General features: G+C 49.5%; 1 protein-coding gene across 4 annotated transcripts in view; it reads right to left on the bottom strand.

The window, feature by feature from the left end:
- Positions 1–19,152, bottom strand: part of TMEM156 (transmembrane protein 156) — a 222,432-nt gene that overhangs the window by 202,168 nt on the left and 1,112 nt on the right. Inside the window, exon 2 of one of the 4 annotated variants that reach the window (XM_069631798.1) lies at positions 6,031–6,098. The exons of the other annotated variants lie outside the window; for them this stretch is intronic. The gene's annotated coding sequence lies outside the window, so the exon portion shown is untranslated. The remainder of the gene's footprint in view (positions 1–6,030; positions 6,099–19,152) is intronic. 4 annotated transcript variants of the gene reach the window in all.

The raw sequence follows: 19,152 nt of genomic DNA, 5'->3' as shown, positions 1-19,152 counted from the left end.
ACCACCAGGCACTATTATTCATTTATGGAAATGCTCAAGCAAAGATGCCTCCCCGAATAGCCCGATGGGCTTTAAGGCTACAAGACTATCAATTCAACATTATTCATCGACCAGGAAAAGAACAAAATCCAGCAGACTTCCTTTCGCGTCATCCCAGTCAAAATTGCAACTCCGATCCATCCATTGCAGATCAATACATCATGTATGTAGTCCAAGAAAGCACACCACAAGGCTTGGACATGGAACAAATAGCCAGAGAAACTAACTCGGACCCTGCAATGCAGATCATTATGAGATGTCTTGAGACAGGGCACTGGAAACAGGCAAAGCAACTCAAAGAAGGTGCAGAAGAAGAAACCAAGCAAGACATCACCTGTCTGCTCACAGTAAAGGAAGAGCTTGCGGAAACGGAAGGCCTTTTACTAAAAGGGACAAAACTAGTGATTCCTCGGTCATTAAGAAAGAGGGTTCTTGAACTTGCACATGAAGGACACCGGGGAATGATGTCCACAAAAAGGATGCTGCGACAAAGGGTATGGTTCCCCCAAATGGACACACAAGTGGAAGAACTGCTCAAAAACTGTCCCACGTGTGTGGTTCTCAACCCTCAGACCAGACCAGAACCGCTCAGAATGACTGAATTGCCAAATGGAACCTGGGAAGAAATTGCCATCGATCACTGGTCCTCTGGAAGGGGGTGAATATGTCTTTGTGGCCATCGATGAATATTCGAGATTCCCAGATGTACAAATTGTACCGTCAACTGCAGCATATCACACCATCCCTGCATTGGACAGAATGTGTGCTATATACGGAATTCCAAAAATAGTGAAATCAGATAATGGACCCCCATTCACCGGACAAGATTTCAAAACCTTCGCAGAATACATGGGTTTCCATCACAGAAAAGTTACACCGTTGTGGCCTCAAGCAAACGGCACAGTTGAACGATTCATGGGAAGTATTAAACGCACCACGCAGATAGCACGCCTGACTGGGGAACCACTGGAAAAATTACTGTGTAAACTAATGAGAGACTACCGCAATACCCCACACAGTACCACTGGCAAATCACCGTCAGAAGTAATGTTTGGTAGAAATGTGCGAACTAGACTACCCCACATAGAACTAGAGGAAGAACGGTACAAAGGTGACGCTGAAATGAGAGAGCAAGACGCGTTCCAGAAAAGGAACATGAAAACCACAGCGGATAAGAAAAGGAGGGCTGAGGAGAATAGTTTGGAACCGGGGGACATGGTCGTTGCGAGACAGCCACAACATCGCAAAAACATGGCATCGTTCAATGAAGAACCCCTCACCATCACACAGAGGAAAGGCTCACTCATCACGGCTGAAGGAACAACGCACATGGTAACTAGAAACAGCTCTCACTTTAAGAAAATGCCAGGGATCATACCCCTAGTCGAACATCACATGCCAAGGGACACTCTGGTACAGGATGCACCCTATGAAGGAGACCAAGAAGATTCCGACACTGATGAGCCCCGTTGGCTACCTCAGGAATCGAGCGAAAGAAATAACTGGAGACCTCAGAGAACCCGAAGACGACCACCGCGTCTTATTGAAGAGATGCCCTGATCATGAACTTAATGTTTAGTATCGGGGGGGTGTGATGTCATATGACTCCCTAGTCACGTGACAAGGAACACGGGGCAGCCGGAAGGGGAGGGACGGGATGGGACGTGGGGTTCGACAGTTGGAATAGTGTGTGATAGAATAAAGGACGTGTTAACGGAAGGCTCCGTGTCTGTGCCTCATTTGGAGTGTGACGTTTGACAAATCTTGACAGTCGGCTGTTCCATTTGGTTTCCCAGCCCTGCAACAGCTGCCCTCCTGGGATGTGTGAGACACCTCACCCCAGCGTTGTTTTCTCTGCCTTTTCTACTCAGATTATTGTCAGACAAGAAGCGGTCGGGCGGGCGACAGCGTCCCAAACACGAAAACGTATATATGTTGCAGTTCCAAATTATATTAGCAACCGCTAGCAGGATCAATCCAGGATCGCAGTGGGAGCACCAGGCAGCCGCGCCCTCGCTGCATGTGCTCAGGCCACGCCCCCAGAACCATTCACTTAGAACTGGACAGCATTGTCCATTGCAAAGCCAACTTCCCTCAGACAGAACGAGTTGGCATGGGCCGGGCTTCCATCCTATAGACGTCTGCATGTTTCCCTCTGGCTCTCTCTGGAAACCACAGAAAGGAAAGAGGCATCTAAACATATTTATAATTACTTAACTAAAATGCACTTCACCTTGCTGCTCGAAAAATTGCCAGTCTGGGAGTCAGAGTTGGCACAAATTAAGTTGGGTTTACACAGGTTTTAACATAACCCCTCCTGGGTTTTCAAAGTGTTTGGGAAGGTTTTATCCATACAGCTACTGCCCAAACCCCCATTTCTCTTTCTGTTGGCACATTATCTACACCTGGAAGCCCAATTTGCAGGAAGTAAATTTGTGTTTTGACATGTTTTAATGCAATCCCACCAGCTTGCAGTCAAACATTTGAAAAAGTATGAGAACCCTATGTGTTGGTCCATACTCCGACGGATTTCCTTATGGACCATAGATCTGTATGGAAGTTATGTAAAGGAAAGATGGTAAAAAGGTGAACAATAAAGGCAACAATGGGGTGCATGATGCCCATAAGCGGATGCCCAAGGAGGACTGACCAGACTGTGAGAAGGTGATTGATTATAAATATTGTGGTAAATCAGATGCAGGAGGTGGACAAGAGGTCATTTCATACACCAAGTATTATTAAGCAAAGAAAGTAAGGCCTATTCTATCCCTGCCTTTAAGGAGGTGTTTACCCTAATCTATAAAATAAAGGGTGCTCGTCAGGATGTCTTACAAACAAAACAGAGTCCTCTGTCCAAAGTCTAAGCTACCCTGACTCCTGCACTACCACTAACAAAAGGATTAACACAAACCCAACCAAGACATGCATGGTAAGGGGTTTCTATTAGACAGAGGAAGTGGTGGCTGGCTTCTGACTCCCACCCAAATGTCTTTCCGGTTTCTCCCATGCCACTTTCCCAGTGATACAGTTCAAAGTTCAAGTTTGACCAATGTCTCTTTATCCTATGTCTTCCTCTCCTACTTGGACAATAGCCTCAGTCTCTAGTAGTTGGATCATCATTTCTAACTCCTGAAATATAGTGTCTCTCACCCCACCTTGGGGTGTTACTTTTTCTTCCTGCCTGGGAGGCTTGTTGCTTACACCTCGCCTTGGGGTTCTGTTGCTCGAACCCCACTTTGGCTTCTCATACCCACTCTGGGATGGCCTGTAGCTCAGTCCACCTTGGGGTATCTTGTTTCTCACTCCCATTTGCGCCACCTTGTTTCTCACCCCTAATTGGAGCACTCTGTTTCTCACCACCTCTTGGGGTATATGCTCCCTCACCCGGCTTGTGGCTTCTGGTTTCTCACGCCAGGTTGGGGAATCTGCTTTCTCACTCCTGCTTGGTGTTTCCAGTTTCTCACTCTGGCTTGAGGTATCTGCTTTTTCACCCCAGATTGAGGTATCTGGTTTCTCACCCCGGCAGGGTTTCTTACCCTTTTTCTCATGGAATAGGTGGGGCTTTTCACTATCTTTCTGGTTCACTGGAAACACAGCGTATCTTGTTTGCTGCAGTGGTTTTCAGAATCCGAGTGATTTTCCTGCGGGCAAATCGTTTGCATGGGAAAGGTGCAAACTACCAAATGTTCGCACCTGTCTCATGCGAACACACATACATTCTCACAGCCACACACACACCCACAACACACCCATTACACCCCCCACCCACACCCTCAGCACACACCCCCCCACACCCTCAACCCACACTCTCAACATAAACAAACCCCACTTACCTTCATCTTCACGCTGGTTCCTGCAGCGCCAGTTCCCTTTCACTTCCGTGATCGTGGAACTGGCGCTGCAGGGTCCTTTTCTTTTCTTTTTTTAGTAACGCAAGGCTGCGGGGGTGTCCTCCACAGCCCCCACTCACTATACCATCAAGTATAGTGAGCAGGGCGATGCGGGGGACACCCCCGCAGCCCTGGTTCTTTTTTTGGTATTTTTTAACGGAAGTCTGCGGAGGTATCCTCCACAGCCCCCACTCACTATACCATCAAGTATAGTGAGCAGGGCGATGCGGGGGACACGCCCGCAGCCCTGTTTATTTATTTATTTTTTTTAACGGAAGGCTGCGGAGGTGTCCTCCACAGCCCCCGCTCACTATACCATAAAGTATAGTGAGCAGGGCGATGCGGGGGACACCCCTGCAGCCCCCGTTGTGTTTGAACCTTTGGTAGTAGCATTTTTAGAACTTTTGGTTCATGCAAACCTTTGGATGCGGGAATAATCGCCCTAAACCGGTATTCCTCTGGGAAGGTGGTCTCCTCAGGTGGTGCGTAACCGCTATTCCAATTTCTCTCCGGTCTTCCATGTTGGTTCGGCTGCGTCAGTTCTTCCCGTGGGAGCTCGACAGGACTTTGGCATCGGTGCCAGCTGACCACTTTCTGCGCAGTTGGGTTTCATCTTCGCCCGGCAGGCTGGACCTTCTCGGGCTCCTGGCCTGTAGAAGGCAGCAGCACTCCACCAGCTCTCAAGCCCCTCCACTTTCCATGATGTGTGCGTGGTGCTGCTTTCAGGCTCTGCTTCACAGGGGGACGTTCCCTCCTTTGCGTTACTCCGCAGGCTTGCATCTCTCTTCTGTGTCGGTTTCATGGGACCTTTATGTTCCTCCTTACAACGACATGGGGCAATTCACTGGTCCTCCGCTTCATGCAAGGATGGCAACACTAAAGGGTCGGAAACCACACCAGCCACTTCTATAGGGATATTCACGGTTGTCTCGTGTCATCCCCATATATACAACAAAGATAATGGCTTTCTGAAACAAAGGTGGATAACACATATCCTTGTTTAGGGATTGCTTGTCTTCCAATAGGGGGGTCACCCCCAGTGGGATCCTGCTTGCCCTGTCCCCTATAGGGTGTAACGCTTTGCCCTGTCCCCTAGTCCCAAAGGAGCTGGCTCCCTCTTGAGGAGAAGGGATGAATTCCCTGGATTTGTCACAATATATAAAACTGAAATCACACTTCACTGCTCTTAGGTTACTTCGATCTGTCTTTGTTAATATGCTGAAAGCTAAGACCAGGATCTGCCTGCTGAGGAGTCTAGTGAGAGGGAATTGAAGCAACCGAACTGGGTTTATTTTGTTAGCATGTTGTCAGTATTCAGTCTTTCTTACCTGAGGGAAGGCGGTCATGACCCAGCAAGTTGGGGAGGAGAGGAGGAAGTCCAGGTACAACATTTGAGGGCCACCAGGGTTCGCAAATGCGACCCCTAGCAACTCCTGTGCGATGCCTGGCAGTCCCCTTGCGGCCCCTGGTTAGGGGTTGCAGAGGCAGAGAAACCGAAAGTAAAGAGGGCTAAGACGAGAACCCTCTTTACATAAAGCTGCATGCAGCCACTACCCCACCGGCACATGTCCTGGGGTGGGGGATCAGACTTAAAAAAGACATTTCTTTTTGAAGTCACACTTGACTTCAAAAAGACATTTTCTCTGTTACGGTTTTTCATGATGGAAATCATTTCTTTTTAAAGTCAGTCAAAGAGATTTAAAAAAGAAATTCTTTCTTTTTGAAATCCAAGCCCCCCACCAAGTAAATGGAGGACTCCAGCTCCTCTGCTCTGCGCATAAACATGCGTTGAACATGGGACCCCAGGAGTTCCTCAGAGCAACGTATTCAGAGAAAAGGTAAGGACATGTATTTTTCTTAAGTGTGTGTGGTGTGTGGTGGGGAATGCTGGGCAGAGGAGCTGATTTTGGGGGTTTCAGGCACAGAGTATGAGGGAAAGGGGACATGTGGGAAAGGTGGGGTGCTAAAACATAATGCGCATCCATATGTGTTATTAGTGGCTGGACTGGCATTTTGGTACATCCAGTCTAGTAATTTCTTACTGTGGCATGACATTTTTACTCGTTATTTATAATAAATTAGGCGTGATAAAGTGTTTTACCTGTCTAGACTGACATTTGGGTGAAGCCAGTCTTTCCTTACAGTGGCATTGTATATTGTTCTCGGAATCTATGATAAAGTAAGCATGATAAGCGTTATTACATGGTTAGATTGGCCTTTTGCGTGCAGCCAGTCGATGTATGTCTTACTGTGGCATGGCATTTGTTACTGTGCATCATCAAGTACAAAATATAAGGGGATTACCTGTTAATGTCTCGTCAGGTAAATGCCAAACAAAATATAAGGGGTTTGAACCAGAGTAGGAAGGATGACAAGGAAATATTTTTAATTTTTTCTAAAAATAATTTTATTTTATGTAATACAAAAGAATCTATATATGTTTAAAACAATTGTCATAATACCTTTAAACAATTTCTAGTAATCAATAACATTATTCATCAACTTATGATCAAAAAACAACTCATACATACACATCTCTCTCAGTCATTCATTCATCCATAGTTTACATATTGGCAAAAAACCTCTTTTCCAAATATTTCGTGATATTATAACTTGTGTATCACTACTACAATGATTTTTATAAATATTTCAACCCAAACATCAATACAGGTGTTGTTCACTGTTCGTTCTACATTTAAACAGTTAGTAATCGTCAACATATGTTTTGGTCTTTTTAGGGTTTAAACAATCGCCCCTCAATTCTTGACCTTCTTCAGGAAGTTCAAACAAAGAACCCGTTGTCTCTTTGCCTCATGTGTACTGATATGAGTCACTTCACCTAAATAAAAACATATAGATACTATTTTAAAAACTGTATCTGCATCTTGTCATCCATATTTCTTCTTTTAACACTATAATTGTGTACAACTCTATAACTGGTTGCTTCTACCTTCATTCACCTCCACATTTATTATAGGAGATGTTTGAAAGGGTAAACTGGAATAAATCCATCACTAGGACCACAACGGTAATGTGTTCAACTTAGGCCTATCAAACAATAAAACAAGGTACGTCAACACATGGGATCATCGCTATGTTCACTTTTATCCTCACATTACATTTCCATTTTCACAGGTTCTCAACAGCCAATGTCCATCAGTACCTGGATCTTGGTCTAAGTTACATTTGTGGATGACTTCTATTTCTGGCTTCTCCCAAGTTACGACAGGTATGTCTCCCTCTTGTCTGTACTATCTGGAAACATGAGTCTATATTAATCATCTGTACACCGCCTTAACATCATTGCGGATATTCTGTTGTCTACTATTGTATATCTCTCCAAATTTTACTCCGCACCCAGCACCAGCTATTAAATAGTAATCCTGTTTCCCATATGGCATCGGCGGTCGTAATTATCCCATCCTAACTGGACAGCATTCGCCTGTAACCAAACAAAGGCATATTAACCGTGTATTCCCATTTTAGCTTTGGTAATATCGTATGATTACTTTCTCCTTATGTCAAAATCCCATTCTATTGTATTCATGCAAATACGGCCACTCTGCCCCGCGGCAGGAATGCCTTACTATCTATGCGTCTTTTCACCTTATGGGTCATTCTCCCCTTCCTGATGTAATATTAATGTCTTCCCGCTCCGTTTCACATACGTTCATATTATTATCGCGGTCCACTTACCTCTCCGATCCCTCTGTTATAGTCAATTCTGGCACTCCTCTGCGTTTGTTCGAGTGGCCGTTTACTTCCTTCTCTTACTCAGCTTTGGTCTCAGACAGCGAGGAAGGACTCCTCAATATACATCTCTGGCCATAGAAACAGGACTGATCGATCTATCCTGTCACGTGACACATTGCAAGCACTGTTATGCACAAAACTTTGCGTATAATCACTAAATACTGCTTTTATGTATTTTGCAGTTACAAGACTCATTTTCTTATCCAGCTGGATAATCTGCAGCATAGACCCAGGACTGCCATATATTTTTGATGGACATAAAGAGAGTATAATTCTTGTCCTCTATCTTCTCCCTTGCCCATGAGCGCTGCCACTGCTCACTGCCATCTGTACATAAGGGAAAGCACAATATTCTCTGGCTTCTCACACAGAGCAAGTTCTTTTATTACTGGTTGTTAAAAAGTGCCAACCGTATATACACCTCGATATGACCATCGCTGTATATTTATTCAAATCAACGATTTTCGTTGTTAAGTCATTATTAATCGGTGGCCAGTGAGGTCAGGTGGCCCCCATCTATCCTACATATATTCATCTATATGTGTTCTTATATATTCCAGATTTCTTCCGGCAGTATTGTACTACCTCTGGTGGTCACACTTCCTGAGAGACTTGTGTTTGCAAATCTTGGGGACAAGTTCTATCCCGTAATTCACTTACCTAGTAACCAGGGCATTTGACTCTACAGATATATTGAGACCCTGTCGAATCCTGTCCAGATTATAAATCCATCGTTGTTCGATGTGGTGTAGTACAGTGCCCATATCTCCCCCTCTTTTACTAGCCACGAGAGAGAGGTGCAGGCCACAGCTGCCTGACTGGCTTCTGGAGATCAGCCCACTTGAACACTACTAGAAGGCCAAGAGTGGATTGGCAAGCAACAATTAAAAGTTGCCATGGCCAGGCTCAGTACTGAAAAAGTTACTTACTGCGAGTCGGAGGGCAAACTTGGTCTGCTCTTTCTCTCTGGTGGACTGTGGGCAGGGCAGCTCAGCACAAACACCAACATCACCTAATCACGACGATGGAAGAAGTGAGAGAGAAGCGTGGGTGGCTCATGCACCCTGCGTCATCATAACCCCACCCCCACACTCAAGTGATTGGCTGCCTCCTGCATAGATACAGTAAAGTAATTGGCTGTTTGCCAGCCATTGGCAAATAGCCAATGACATTACTGTATCTATGGGCGGGAGGGAGACGCCATCCCTCCCTGCAGATTATAGATCTTTGGTGCGCTGTTTGCACACACAGTGATGCTGGCGGGGCCTCCCCTCAAGCGCCCCGCCAGCCTCCTACTTAAAAAGGTTACGTAAAGTGCGTGGAGCTACAAGCTCCCCGCACTTTACTATGGGCAAGAACAATGTAAAACGGGACGCGCCCCGCTGTTGCAGCCGGCCCATGAATAGGAATCCTATTCATGGGCCGGCTGCAACAATAGGAAGTTAATTGTCGCCACAACGCCAACACGCTGCTACAGATTCAGAAGAACTTAATCTAATCTTCTGAATCTGTTTAACACTCACACCTGGTGGGGGATCCTAGGTGGGGGGGCTGCACCCTGCCGCCCTATGATAGCAGCCGCCACTGGTTACAGATACAGTCCCATAAGTGGATGGGAGGCCCGGAGGCAGTGCAAGGGCAACCGGTCGTGCAGGAGCATGGTCCCGTAAATTCAGTGGGTGGTCAGGTAACCAGTATGCACAGCAGACAGGGACATCAGCAAGGGAGAGGGAGAGAGAAAGCGGAAGCCAAAAGGAATGTCCAGAGTTGCTTCTGGAACCTTAGGTGGTCCTGCTTAAGTTTGAGAGTTGCAGAGGGAGGCCCCAGCTGAAAACAGAGATCTACCCCCCACCCTCTGCCTGGAGAAGCGTCTGACCCTCAGAATTGGAGGTGGATGAGCGGACGGCTCGAGAAGGAAGATGCTTAGGAAGAGAAAGTTGGATGTAGTGTGGTCCCTGGCCCCAGACAGCCTTGTGGACCATGCAGAGCGTCTTGAACTTGATCCTCGCAGCCACAGAGAGCCAGTGAAGAGATTTCAGGGCTGGAGAGTATGATGGGTAGAGGCAAGCAGATTTAGAAAAGAGGTTATTGCAGTAGTCCAGCCTAGAGAGGACCAGGTCTCTGGAGACAGTGAGCTTCTGGGGGAAAGTGAGAAAAGGAAGAATACCTATAAGGAGGTTCAGCAGATAGTGTGACTTATTAGAGACATCAGAGATTTGAGGAGAGAAGGAGAGTCTGGAGTCGAAGATGACCCCAAGGTTCTTAGCCTCACTGGAAGGAGCAGGTAGAGGGCCCAGGGTGGGGGGCCAGAGTGAGAGTGGGAAGGCAGGAGCATGAGTCCCAAAGAGGAGGATCTCTGTCTTAACGGCATTAAGGCAGAGAGAGACAGTCAGGTATGAGAGAAGGAGCAGTAGAGGCTGAGAGGAGCCTGAAGGAGAGCTGGGTGTCATCTGCATAACACTGAAAGTTAGAGCAGAAGGTAGAGATGTGGTGGGCCAGATGTACCAGGTAGTGTTTAAATAGCCAGGGAGAGAGGTTAGACCCCTGGGGAACACCACAGATAGAGAGGGAGATAGAAGAGAGAAAAGACCCAAGTTTGACCTGTGAGGGTCGATCAGTGAAAAAGGAGGTCAACCAGGCAAGGACCTGACCATAGATAGCCAGGTTGTCTCTGAGACGATTGAGCAGGATGGCGTGGTTGACCGTGTTGAAAGCAGAGGACAGGTCAAGAAGAATGAGGACAGAAGGAAGGTTAGAGTCAAGATTGGAGAGCAAGTCTTCACAGGTGTTCAGAAGAGCAGTCTCTGTGCTTCTGGCTGCTCTGAAGCCAGACTGGTGGTCATGGAGGCAACCAACAGATTCGGTATGTAGATTAAGCTGGGAGATGGGCAGCTTTTCCAGGGGTTTGCCCAGGAAAGGAGTAATGGAGATCGGGCGATAGTTTGCTGGAAAAGAAGGATCGCAGAAGGCTTCTTAAGAAGGGGCTGCACAAGGGAGTGCTTAGGGGGTGCTTAGACTCCACTCGGGCTGCCTGACCCCCTGATGCAGCAACTACGGAATCCCCAACACTGGTGAGCTGTTTGTTTGTTTAAACAGCCCACTCTCACTACTATTTGGGCCACCATCCGAGCCTTGCTGGCCACCAGAGCCCCACCGGGGCACCTGCGCTCATCTGCGGTGGAGATCCACCATCTTGTCCTGACCACGCGGCCTGACCCTAAAATGGCGGGCGCAGCGCGGCCCGAAAACGAGGCTGCATATTGTTGCTAAGCAACCTGGTCTCTCTTTGGCCAATCCCCGGCACCGATAGGCGGGAGCCGGCATTTCGGGAGAAGGCCTGAGGGAAAAGGCCCTGTTCCTCCCCAGTGAGCCCCACACTGCGTTATCTGCTCACCTCAAAGGGTGAGAGGGCTGGAGCCCTCCCCTGTCCCCTCGAGCATACCGAAGCACCAAGCCACGGACTCCACTCGGGCTGCCTGACCCCCTGATGCAGCAACTACGGAATCCCCAACACTGGTGAGCTGTTTGTTTGTTTAAACAGCCCACTCTCACTACTATTTGGGCCACCATCCGAGCCTTGCTGGCCACCAGAGCCCCACCGGGGCACCTGCGCTCATCTGCGGTGGAGATCCACCATCTTGTCCTGACCACGCGGCCTGACCCTAAAATGGCGGGCGCAGCGCGGCCCGAAAACGAGGCTGCATATTGTTGCTAAGCAACCTGGTCTCTCTTTGGCCAATCCCCGGCACCGATAGGCGGGAGCCGGCATTTCGGGAGAAGGCCTGAGGGAAAAGGCCCTGTTCCTCCCCAGTGAGCCCCACACTGCGTTATCTGCTCACCTCAAAGGGTGAGAGGGCTGGAGCCCTCCCCTGTCCCCTCGAGCATACCGAAGCACCAAGCCACGGACTCCACTCGGGCTGCCTGACCCCCTGATGCAGCAACTACGGAATTCCCAACACTGGTGAGCTGTTTGTTTGTTTAAACAGCCCACTCTCACTACTATTTGGGCCACCATCCGAGCCTTGCTGGCCACCAGAGCCCCACCGGGGCACCTGCGCTCATCTGCGGTGGAGATCCACCATCTTGTCCTGACCATGCGGCCTGACCCTAAAATGGCGGGCGCAGCGCGGCCCGAAAACGAGGCTGCATATTGTTGCTAAGCAACCTGGTCTCTCTTTGGCCAATCCCCGGCACCGATAGGCGGGAGCCGGCATTTCGGGAGAAGGTCTGAGGGAAAAGGCCCTGTTCCTCCCCAGTGAGCCCCACACTGCGTTATCTGCTCACCTCAAAGGGTGAGAGGGCTGGAGCCCTCCCCTGTCCCCTCGAGCATACCGAAGCACCAAGCCACGGACTCCACTCGGGCTGCCTGACCCCCTGATGCAGCAACTACGGAATCCCCAACACTGGTGAGCTGTTTGTTTGTTTAAACAGCCCACTCTCACTACTATTTGGGCCACCATCCGAGCCTTGCTGGCCACCAGAGCCCCACCGGGGCACCTGCGCTCATCTGCGGTGGAGATCCACCATCTTGTCCTGACCACGCGGCCTGACCCTAAAATGGCGGGCGCAGCGCGGCCCGAAAACGAGGATGCATATTGTTGCTAAGCAACCTGGTCTCTCTTTGGCCAATCCCCGGCACCGATAGGCGGGAGCCGGCATTTCGGGAGAAGGCCTGAGGGAAAAGGCCCTGTTCCTCCCCTGTTCGCCCCGGGTCGCAGCGGTTAGGCGTCGCCATTATACTCGACTTCTGCGCCCTCACGCACCAACATTAATACAACTGGCCCCGCCTTGCCCCAGCCAGCTTGCACCTCCCTGCGGCACACCTCAGGTACTATTCTTTGAGTTATATGCCACCCTGGCTACTGACACTCCGTACATATTGTCATGATCAGCATTACTGATCTTGGCGCCCGGAGACTTGCCTGGTCAATTCACTCGTAATGTCTGTCACTCACGCTTGTCTTAAATGGTGTTGTGCCCTATGGTCGCCCTCAGATCACACTCAAATTGTGTTGTGCCCTATGGTCGCCCTCAGACCACATTTGAATTGTGTTGTGCCTTATGGTCGCCCTCAGACCACATTTGAATTGTGTTGTGCCCTATGGTCGCCCTCAGACCACATTTGAATTGTGTTGTGCCCTATGGTCGCCTTCAGACCACATTTCAATTGTGTTGTGCCTTATAGTCGCTCCCAGACCACATCTGAATTGTGTTGTGCCCTATGGTCGCTCACAGACCACACTCAAATTGTGTTGTGCCCTATGGTCGCCTTCAGACCACATCTGAATTGTGTTGTGCCCTATGGTCGCCTTCAAACCACACCTCAATTGTGTTGTGCCCTATGGTCGCTCTCAGACCACATTTGAATTGTGTTGTGCCCTATGGTCGCCTTCAAACCACACCTCAATTGTGTTGTGCCCTATGGTCGCTCTCAGACCACATTTGAATTGTGTTGTGCCCTATGGTCGCCTTCAAACCACACCTCAATTGTGTTGTGCCCTATGGTCGCTCTCAGACCACATTTGAATTGTGTTGTGCCTTATGGTCACTTTCAGACCACATTTGAATTGTGTTGTGCCGTATAGTCGCTCATCTGCGATCCGGCCAGTGCCTCTTGCTGCGCCTAGCCACACTGATACCTCCTAGTACCGAGGATGCTTTTCAACCCACTCTGAACCTATCCACTCCTGCCTACCTCAGGCTAGGTCCACCCTATCTGACTGTGCCCTCCTCCTCACACAGCCCCGCCCAGCGTACAATCATGCCCATAGCGTCCTGCAAGCTCAACGTGGCCACCACCACGCTGCTTACTCTCCTCGCAACATTCACTGCTCTCAAACTCTATACTCCCATCCATCCCCTCATACCCACACCACCAAGCCCACTCCCCTACCACAAGCATCTCGCCACCCCGGATACCACACTAACCATGCCACATCGCACACCATGTGTCGAAATTATGCATAGACTAGAAAGACTTAGAGCTCGCACACAGACCACAGAACTTAGCACACTACCCCTTCCCACAGAATACAGAAACTATAGACTGAGTTCTCGCACCACTTCCAAACGCTGCCCCCGCACGGGTTACCCACTCTCCCACAGTCCACCACCCACTAACCTCGCCACACCCCACAATACCACCTCACATAACATATCAGATACGACCACCACTCGCACTTCCACAAACAAACCTCTCACACATCACATCAAGTGTGCCCTCCTCAATGTCAGATCTCTCCCAGCTCATGCACCTGATATTCATGACCTCATAACCAACAATAACATTGACCTATTAGCCATCACTGAAACATGGTTACATGAAGCATCAGGCCCCGCCGTTGCACTTGCACTACCACCTGGCTTCACCATACTCAGACAAGACAGGCCAGATCGAATAGGAGGCGGAGTAGCCCTCATCTACAAGGAGAACCTCCAGCTCCGACCTGTCAGTCACGCCTCGACGAACAACTCTGACCTCCTATCGGCCAAACTCACACTGTCACCCAACAGCACCATCAACATTCACCTACTATACCGTCCCCCAGGCATCACCACAGACTCCCAGGAAAACATCATTCACATCCTCAGCAATAATATCAAAAGCTCCACCAAAACCCTTTTACTAGGAGACCTCAATCTTGGATTCAACGACTCAAAGGACAAATCTGCAGCCACTCTCACCAAGGAACTCAATGACCTGGGCTTCACCCAAAAAGTAGAAAGTCCTACTCACATCAAAGGCCGCATTCTTGACTGGATTGCAGACCATAACTGCCTCACCACTATCACCTCTAACTCCTCACTGCCCTGGACTGACCACAACTGCATCGAGTTCTCTATTCCCATCACCAAAAACCACAAAACTCTGACCCCTGCCAGCGCTGCACAAGTCAGAAGCTCTAAAAAACTCATAGAGGAGAACTTGCGCCCATACCTCAATACCCCTGAGTTAGCTCCCCCATTCGCTAATGACCCCAATATCCTAGCAAACATCTACAAAGATGTCATCACCAAAGCTATCAATGAAATAGCACCACTCGATTGGAAAAAAGAGAAGAAATCCCTACACACCAACTCATGGTTTACTGAAGAACTGCACTCAATGCGATCCCACAAAAGAGCAGCACTAAAAAACTGGCAATCTGACCCCTGCACCAATACCAAAAACAAATTCAATTTAATCTCCCACCAATACAAGATAGCTATCACCGATGCCAAAGCCAACGCTTTCAACACACGTATCTCCAATGCCAAATCACACTCCAAAGAGATCTTCGCCATTTTTAATGAGCTCATCTCCCCCCCTAATACACCGGACGAAATAATCAAAGATGAAGCCTGGTGTACCAGCATTCAAGCTGCCATGCTACACAAAATTGACCTTCTCCAAAAGAAAATCAAAGACCACTGCAAAGCACCTCCTCAACAGACAGAAACTAAACCTACCAGCACCCCACCCACCTCGCCCAAGCCCACCATACCTGACTTCTCCTTCAGAGACGTCACTGAATCAGAAGTTATTAACCTACTAAAAAATCTCAAACCCTCCCCCTGTAAAGGCGACATTTGCCCACCAAAACTCGTCAAAGACTGCGCAGACTGCTTTGCGCCGCTCTTCACGGCATTCATCAACACGTCTTTTAAAACAGGCATCATCCCAGCTAACCTCAAAGAGGCCTGGGTCAGGCCTCTCTTAAAAAAACCTACTCTCGACCCCCTACAACCAAACAACTACAGACCAATAACCACGGTGCCATTTCTGCTGAAATTACTGGACAAAGCTGCTCACTGCCAAATCCAACACTTTCTGGAAACCCACTCCATCCTCGGGACTAGGCAATCAGGCTTCCGGAAAGGACATGGCACAGAAACAGCCCTGGTAGATCTGAAGAATCAGATCACCCAAATCATGGACAAAGGCAAGCCTGCTCTTCTGCTCCTTTTAGATCTCTCAGCCGCTTTTGATCTGGTTGATCACAAGACTCTCACTTCACACCTCACACACTCAGCCAACTTCTCCAAAGAAGCAGCCCTCTGGATCACTTCCTTCCTAGAGGGAAGAGCCATGAAAGTCTTCTCGGACATCGCCAACGCCACTCCCACGACAATCCACTGCGGGGTCCCTCAAGGATCTTGCACTGCACCCACACTCTATAACTTGTTCACCAAGCCCCTCTTTGACAAACTTGACTCATACGGCATCACATACACAAACTACGTGGACGACACACAAGTACTTCTACCCCTTTCAGGATCATACAACGAAGACGCCAAGGCACTCCACACAATCTACTCCGTCATCAAGGCCTGGATGGCAGTTAATGGCCTCTGCCTCAATGGTGACAAGACTGAAATCATGATATTAGGTCAACAGAACACCCTAGACAAACTTGACAAACTGTACGCCAACTTCTCCATTGACAACTCCATCATCCCCGTATCCACAGCCGTAAAGACACTGGGAGTATACCTTGACTCTTCACTATCTATGACGAGACAAGTCAGCGCAATCACTTCCGCATCCGCACACACCACCAAACTCATAAACGCCATTAAGCCATACCTCTCTAAACCCAACTGCCTCTCTATAGCAAGGGCAACCATTGGAGCCAAATTGGACTACTGCAATGCACTCCTAGCAGGCATATCAGCTAAAAACATAAACAGACTACAAGTCACGCAGAACAATGCTCTCCGGGCCGCTCTTAGTATCCCAAGAAGAGAGCATATCTCCCAGGCCAGGCACTCAGCCCAATGGCTCCCGGTCAAAGAACGGATCACTCTCAAAATCCTCACCCTCACTCACAAATGCCTCTCTCTCTCCGCCCCATCCTATCTATCAGAAACCATCCTCAAACCTTCCTCCTCCCGTCCCACCAGGACGCAATACTCCAACCTAATCTGCATCCCACGCATCAAAAAGGCCAAAGCCGGAGGTCTAAGTTTCCCCTACATTGCAGCCAAGACCTGGAACGCTCTCCCTGCAGACATTAGAGCGGAAAACGCACTCCCCATTTTTCGCAGGAAACTGAAAACCTCATTCCTTGCAAAATAATTGGGAAACTCTCAGGAATCCATGTAAATATACTGCATTGCTAATGTATGCATGTCTACTGTAAATTCTGTATTGTATGTAATTACTGTATCCTATGTAACTAAGATATTGTCTGTAACAAGCGCCACGATGCCCACGGGCTGATGTGCACTCTACAAATCTGAATAAATAAATAAGGGGGTGAGGGGAAGGTTCCAGTGGCAAATGAGTGATTGCAGAAATCGGACAAGGCTGGAGCAAGGGTGTCAATGTGGTCCTTATTGGTTCTGGAGGAGCAGGGGAGACCTGCTTTGACGAAACTTTCATAAATCGGACTTGTCTAGAAACATTGTCAGGAGTGAACAGGGGGGAGGAGGAGGAAGGAAGAGGAGAAGCGGCCAGAGAGGGGCCTGGAATGGTAGAGGGAGAGGAGATAGAGGAAGAGAGAGTGGACAGGATATCCTGAGTTTTAGTGGTGAAATGAGATGCCAAGGCCGTGCAAAGGGCCTGGGAGGGAACAGGAGAGGTAGAGACTGCAGCATGTTTGACCAGCTCCTTGCACATATTGAATATTTCAGTCGAGTTGTTACAGGTCGCAGAGACGCAGGCTTGGATGTATGCTCTCTTCTTAAAGAGGACAGAGTCTGTATTGCCTTTGGAGTAGGCGGCAGGCCACTTTGTCGGAAGATGTGCTTGATGCCCTCCACTTCCTCTCTGCCACCCTACACTTGCGCTTATGGGTTGCGAGAGAGAGAGAGAGATATGCAAAGGTCATGAAAGAGCCCAGAAGAGGGGCTATTAGCATCCAAGTGGATGTTAAGGTCTCAGAGGAGGAGGAGTTGAGAGGTAGAGGTAGGGAGGGAAGAGCAGAGGTCAGCCCACTCAGAGGAAGAGGGCGGCCTGTAGATGGTGGCCACAGTGAGAGAGAGGCCAGGAGAGATAGAGAGACTGCAGACCAGGCATTCAAAGGAGGAGTAAGCCTGCGTAGGAATGAGAGAAGCAAGGAACCACTCCGGGAAGATCAGGGCTACTCCCCCACCAGGCCCGTTGGTTCTGGGTTCGGAGAGGATCTTGTAGCCATCAGGGAGGAGAGTGTCAAATGTGTGACAGAGTTGGCCGTGAACCAAATCTCAGTGAGACTAAGTACATCCAAATCAAGCTCTTCCATGAGACAGCAGATGTCGGATGAGCGTTTGACAGCAGAGCAAGAGTAGCGACGTGGAACAGATTTCCACCCTTGAAAGACTTCCGTGGAGGGGTACAGGCATGAGATACGCTCTGCGGAAGTGTTAGAGGTGCCCGAGAATGGACAGAGGAGGAAGGAGGATGTGGAAGAGTAGTCAGGAAGAAGAGAGAGTGCCGGAGAGGTGGCGAAAGGAGAAGGCAGAGCGGTCAAAGAAGCAGCAGTGGGTGCCAGAGAGGTGTCGGAGAAAGGAGGAGCCAGAGAGGGGTAGATAGGAGAAGCAGGAGAAGAAAGGAAGTTGATATGACGCGGGAAGCATCTATCGAAAAGGAGAAGATTGGGTGGCGCTAGAGAGCACTACCAAGATGGTGGCATCTCCTTGAGCTCCGACAGGAGCTCCAAGAAATCCTTAAAAAAGCGGCAACTCAGCTGTTGCACACTGCGTGTTCAAGAGCCCTCCCTTTGTTGGGCAGCCTTGTGAGGCGGTGAACCCGGTGATGGCCACGTTACAGTGTGAGATGGCACGCCGGAGTCTGGAGGAGCAGACGGGCGGTAGAAGGCACTCTGGGCCCAACCCTTGGAGGGGGAGGCGAGCACTGTGACACCCAAACCTGTAGGGTAACTGGGGGCCAAGCTGGCAGAGTAACAGGGGTCGTCTAGTGGTGCTGCCCATATAGGGCTGACCAAGCTGTGCCCAGAACCCAGAGTCGATTAGCACGCTGGCGTGAGGAGGAGCCGGCGGGCAGGTGCCCTGCAAAGTCAGATAGTCCACCGGTGTGAGGTGGAGCCAGCGGGCAGAGAAGGGTGCCCCGACCGCTGTCGAGAACTGCAGCCGAGCCACAGCGAGGACCCCGGTTGTCCTGATCTAGACAGGGAGGAGAGGAGCAAGTGAGGCCCTGGTGATCCTGGGGCAGTCCGGGAGCAGAGGCAGTGAGGAGCCCACCCGCCCCCACCCCCGGCAGTATAGACAGTGACGGCGATGTGCTCAGGCAGCTGGAGTTGAGTGGGGGGACCGTGGGGCGGCAGGATCCATCTTCAGCCCCCTGCCCTGTGGAGGTGTTACATGCTGCGCCCTCCCCTCCCACGAAGAAGAGTCAGAGCTGGGCAGGATGGCCGGGACCGTGGCGCGCCTTGCCCCACTGGGGAAACAGCATCCCCTTCAATCCAAACCTCATATCCAGGGAGCAGAGATGCTCATCCGGTATGTTTTTGTCTGTATTTCTAAACTTGTAGCGTTGAATTTATAAATG

This window comes from Ambystoma mexicanum, chromosome 6q (genome assembly GCF_040938575.1).
Source record: "Ambystoma mexicanum isolate Mex_15411 chromosome 6q, UKY_AmexF1_1, whole genome shotgun sequence".
In the NCBI taxonomy this organism is placed as follows: Eukaryota; Metazoa; Chordata; class Amphibia; order Caudata; family Ambystomatidae; genus Ambystoma; species Ambystoma mexicanum.
This window is presented reverse-complemented; position numbering and strand designations above follow the sequence as displayed.